This window comes from Macaca mulatta, chromosome 5 (assembly GCF_049350105.2).
Source record: "Macaca mulatta isolate MMU2019108-1 chromosome 5, T2T-MMU8v2.0, whole genome shotgun sequence".
NCBI classification, from domain to species: domain Eukaryota; kingdom Metazoa; phylum Chordata; class Mammalia; order Primates; family Cercopithecidae; genus Macaca; species Macaca mulatta.
Genome location: NC_133410.1, coordinates 194,471,454 through 194,477,453, shown reverse-complemented (window position 1 = coordinate 194,477,453; position 6,000 = coordinate 194,471,454).

Below are 6,000 nucleotides of genomic sequence, written 5' to 3'. Positions count from 1 at the left end.
TAAGAAGTTTTTGAATATTAAAAAAGTTAGCTTTTGTCATATAAGCTACTGTTTTTGTCTGGATTGTTGTATTTTTTTTTATGAGACAGAATGTCACCCTGTAACCCCATCACCCCGGCTTTATTTTATTTTATTTTATTTGAGTTTAGTTTAGTTTAGTTTAAGATAAGCGCTTGCTCTACCACCCAGACTAGAGTGCAGTTGTGTGATCTCATCTCACTGCAGCCTTGACCTCTCAGGCTGAAGATTCTCCCACCTCAGCCTCTTGAGTAGCCTGGACTACGGGCACATGCCACCGGCCTAACTAGTTGTTTTTGTTTTTGTTTTTGTTTTTTTGTAGATTTCACAATGTCGCCCAGGCTGGTTTCAAACTCCCGGGCTCAAGTGATCCACCTGCCTCAGACTCCCAAAGTGCTGGGATAACAGGCATGAGCCACTGTGCCCGGCCAGGTTTGTTGTGTTTTGTGTCAGAACACACACAACATTTATCAATCAGGTTTTCCACCTTATTTCAGTGTGGTTTGTGGCACCCCAAAACAATTTCAATAGTAACATCAAAGATCACTAATCATAGATCACCATAACAGATGTAATAATAATACAACATAAAATAATGTATAGTAAATATTGTGACATATAACAGATTTAATAAACAATAATATATAATAATGAAATAATAAAAAGTTTGAAATATGATGAGAATTAGCAAAATGTGATACAGAGATATGAAGTGAGCAAGAGCTGTTAAAAAGGAATGGTGCCGGCAGATTTGCTTGACACAGAATTGCCACAAACCTTCAATCTGTAAAAAGTGCAATATCTGCAAAGTACAGTAAAATGAAGCACAATAAAAGTGTGCCTGTATTAGTATTTTTATTTTAAGACTGTGTCTACTGCAAAGAATGTGGGGTAAAGCAAATAAGTAATTAGTGGATATTCCAATTCTATCATCCCTTGTATTCTTGTAAACCAGCATCTTCCTATGGAAGAAAGAAAATACAGATTTAATACAGAAGCATTAGGTAAAACTATGTAGTTCTGAATTTGGATCAGAAGTACTAGTATAGACTGGGCGCGGTGGCTCACACCTGTAATCCCAACACACTGGGAGGCCAAGGCAGGCAGATCACAAAGTTAAGAGATCGAGAGCATCCTGGCCAACAGGGTGAAACCCCGTCTCCACTAAAAATACAAAAATTAGCCGGATGTGGTGGCACATGCCTGTAGTCTCAGCTACTCAGGAGGCTGAGGCAGGAAAATTGCTTGAACCAGGGAGGCAGAGGTTGCAATGAGCCGAGATCGCACCACTGCACTCCAGACTGGGCAACAGAGTGGGACTGTCTCCAAAAAAAAAAAAAAAAAAAAAAAAAAGAAAGAAAAAAGAAATACTAGTATAGGCTGGGTGAGGTGGCTCACACCTGTAATCCCAGGACTTTGGGAGGCCGAGGCGAATGGATCACCTGGAGTCAGGAGTTCGAGACCAGCCTGGTCAACATGGTGAAACACATCTCTACTAAAAATACAAAAATTAGCTGGTCCTGGCAGGCGCCTGTAATCCCAGCTACTCTGGGAAAGGAAGGCAAGAGAATCGCTTGAACCCGGGAGGTAGAGGTTGCAACGAGCCGAGATCCCACCACGGTACTCCAGCCTGGGCAACTAGAGAGCGAGACTCCGTCTGGAAGAAAAAAAAAGAAATACTAGTATAAATTCTGTCTAGAGACAGAAGGAATGATTATTCTTAGTCCCAGATTGTGATTTTTATATACCATTTCCCAGCAAAAGAAACCAGGTTTCTAAGAGAAGTGGATAAGTTCAGGTCTGGGAAGGAAATGCACAAAAGGAGCCGGAGACACTTTATTCTTATCATTCTTACAGCAAGGAAGAGATCAAAGATGCCTAGGATAGTGACATTTACATAAAAACTCTTTTTCCTCGCAGTATTTTAGCCACTAGCTTTTTTGTTTTGTTTTGTTTTGTTTTTTTGAGACGGAGTCTCGCTCTGTCGCCCAGGCTGGAGTGCAGTGGCCGGATCTCAGCTCACTGCAAGCTCCGCCCCCCGGGTTCCCGCCATTCTCCTGCCTCAGCCTCCCCAGTAGCTGGGACTACAGGCGCCGCCACCTCGCCCGGCTAGTTTTTTGTATTTTTTAGTAGAGACGGGGTTTCACCGGGTTAGCCAGGATGGTCTCGATCTCCTGACCTCGTGATCAACCCGTCTCGGCCTCCCAAAGTGCTGGGATTACAGGCTTGAGCCACCGCGCCCGGCTAGCTTTTGTTTTAAAGAACGGCTTTATTTGTAGTGAAATGCAGTAAATGAATGAATTCTGGGAAGTGTATCCATTTCCAACAGGTATAAAAAAGCCCCTGATGGATGTGCCTGTGCTTCCAGCATCTCCGCTCTCCTGACACTCCCTCAACTAGTTCAGACCAGTCAGCAGCTACTGAGTTGAAATGGCTTCTTTCCCCCAAATTCTTATTCTCTTTCAAGATACAGAGGACAGGTTTTCTTCAACCTTCATACAATGCTGGAAAACAATATTCTAAAGTGAACGTTGTGGTCTCAGAATGCTTCTCAATGGTGCATTAGAAAGCTGTATATTTGCCTTACTGGTCATAAGCTACAATTGTTCATTCCACACTTTGTTGTTGTTGTTGTCGTTGTTTTGAGACGGAGAGTCACTCTTGTTGCCCAGGCTGGAGTGCAGTGGCGCAATCTCGGCTCACCGCAACCTCCGCCTCCCGGGTTCGAGTGGTTCTCCTGCCTCAGCCTCCCGAGTAGCTGGGATTACAGGCATGTGCCACCACGCCCGGCTAATTTTGTATTTTTTGTAGAGACGGGGTTTCTCCATGTTGGTCAGGCTGGTCTCAAACTCCCGACCTCAGGTGATCTGCCTGCCTCAGCCTCCCAAAGTGCTGGGGTTACAAGTGTGAGCCATCGTGCCTGTCCTCCATGTGCATTTTTAATGTAACTACTGTTTTGGCATCGTTTCATTGGAAATACATATTGTGAGCCTTAAAAAACTAATTGACAACTTAACTCTGGTCATACAATTCACTTGCCCATATTTGGGGACACCGGTGGTTTGAAATTCTACCACAAGACATACACCTGGGATCATTTACAACTGACAAGTAAGCTCTGATGATAATTATGATTTGTTAATATTTTTGAAATAAAAGTTATGGGTTGAAAGGCAAAAATAAGTGTAATCATTGCATGCAAATGTATTTAAATAGACTGCGGGAATATTCCTCAGACACTGGAGAGCAATTTGCAGTCATACCTCGTCATCTTCTGCCACTCTGGGAAGCAGGCTGCAGGGAAGACAGGAGGAGGAGGAGAGGACACCCAGTGGGTGGGACTTTTCTGATACTGCATTCCCACCTCCTCCACCACCCCCGCGTCTGGCTTCTCCAGAATCTGTTGGCTAATGGACTGATAACTCCCAAGACACCAGCGCCTAATAGAGGGCACTCCTCCCGGGCTGCACCATCTTTTGGTTGCAGAAAGTGAGGAATATGTTTGCATTGATAATACATTATTATTGCGATCATACCTTTTAGCCATACAAACCCAGGTCTTTAAGTCAGTGGTGACAACGCTGTTATCTCTGTTTGTATGGAAAGCCTCAGGCCAATGAGATCGAGACAGGGTGATGGCAGCAGTCGAGAAGACAGATGGCATATTGTCCCTTATTTCCATGTAGTAGGACCTAAGAGTGGTAGGGAAGGAGCTGTTCTTAGCCTCTGTCTCCTAAAGGAAGAGTAGACTTTTCAATGCTTTTGCCATCTTTTCTTTTTTTTTTTTTTTTTTTTTGAGACAGTCTTGCTCTGTTGCCCAGGCTGGAGTGCAGTGGCATGATCTCGGCTCACTGCAACCTCCGCCTCCCAGGTTCAAGCAATACTCCTGCCTCAGCCTCTCCAGTAGCTGGGACTACAGGCATGCGACACCACACCTGGCTAATTTTTGTATTTTTAGTAGAGATGGGGTTTCGCCATATTGGCCAGGCTGGTCTTGAACTCCCAACGTCGTGATCCACCTGCTTCGGCCTCCCAAAGTGCTGGGATTATAGGCGTGAGCCACTGCCCCCGGCCGCTTTTGCTATCTTTACCATGAGTTTACCAAACGTGGAAGTAGTAAAGTAGTGTCTACCTCTGACATGGCATGGGGTAGACATTCATATGCATGTACAGCCAAACATTCCCATTCAGCATACTGTACATAATGCGGGACAAAGAAAATAAATAATTATTGAATATTCTAAATTCTATCATCTTCGGCATCCTTGAAAATTAGCATCTTGTGGAAGAAATAACATACAGATGTACATGGAAGAGTTATTAAAATATGCCGTTCTGAACTTTGGGAATGTTAGTATGAATTCTGTGTGCATGTGTATGTGCATATACGTATATTTCACAGGTGGCAGGTACCATCATAGATGTGCGTAATGTTTATGGTTTTCAGTGAAATATTGAAAAAATAACCCGCTTCTCAGAATAAATGCAGCAATCAACTTCATGATCCCTTTTAAAAGACCTCACCTCTATTTTAAACTTTTGAGTTTGGTCCTTCAAATGCTATTAATGACATTCTAAGTTACATATCCAATTACAAACAAATTGATTTTCTTTCAGAACATTCACTGAGATTCTTTGTATTCACCATTTTCCAACAGTCCAAGCATATAGAAGAGTTGAAAAAATTGTATAGGGAACACCCACATACCACTACTTAGCTTCTACAATTAACGTTTATTGCTTCTCGGCCGTTTGGTTAAGATTAAGTGTACAATTAACTTTTTGCTGTATTTGCTTTACCACATAATCATCCATCTATCCATCCTTCTCTTAATCCATCTTGTTGTTTGATGCATTTGAAAGTAAATTTCAGATATCAATATACTTCACTCCTAGTCTTCACAAGGCACATTGTTAACTAGAGTTTGATATTCGTTTAAAGTGTTTTTGAGATAATATTTACCTGCAATGAAAATGCGTAAATCTTAAGTTTTCATTTGATCAATGTGGATAAGCAAACACATCATTAAGATACAGAATGCAGCCTGGGCAACATGGCAAAACCCCGTCTCTACAAAAAAATATAAAAATTAGCTGGGTGTGGTTGTGTGTGCTTGTGGTCCCAGTGACTTGGGAGACCGAGGCAGGAGGATCACTTGAGCCCAGGAGGTTGAGGCTGCAGTGAACTGTGACCACACCACTGCATTCCAGCGTGGACAACAGAGTGAGACACTGTCGCGGAAAAAAAAAAAAAGATAATAGAAACGTTCTTGCTTTGGTCCCAGGAAGTTCTCTCTCACTCATTCCCTGCCAGTATTTGCCAGACACCTTCTCCCAGAAGCAACTACTGTTCTGATATCCTTTTTACAACAGATTAGTTTTTGCCTATTTCTAGAATTTCCAATAGATAGAATAATATATTACGTGGCTTCTTTCACTCAGCATAATTTTTCTTTTTTTAGACAGTCTCCCTTTGTTGCCCAGGCCGGAGTGCAATGGTGTAATCTCGGCTCATGGCAACCTCTGCCTCCTGGGTTCCAGCGATTCTCCTGTCTCAGCCCCCCGAGTAGCTGGGATTACAGGTGCCTGCCACCACGCCCAGCTAATTTTTGTATTTTTAGTAGAGACGGGGTTTCACCATGTTGGCCAAGCTGGTCTTGAACTCCTGACCTCGTGATCCGCCCGCCTCGGCCTCCCATAGTGCTGGGATTACAGGCATGAGCCACTGTGCCCGGCTCCACTCAGCATAACGTTTTTGAGAGTCATCCATGCTACCGTTTGTATCAGCAGTTTCTTTCTATTGCTGTGTAGTATTCTGTAGTATAATTCTATAGTTATTCATTCTCCTGTCAATGACCACCTGTCTTATTTCTAGGTTTTGTGAATTATAAGTAAAGTTGTTGTGAACATTCCTGGGAAAGTCTTTTTGTAACATAGGTTTTCATTTTCTTAGGTAAACAGCTAGGATTGGAATTGCTGGTA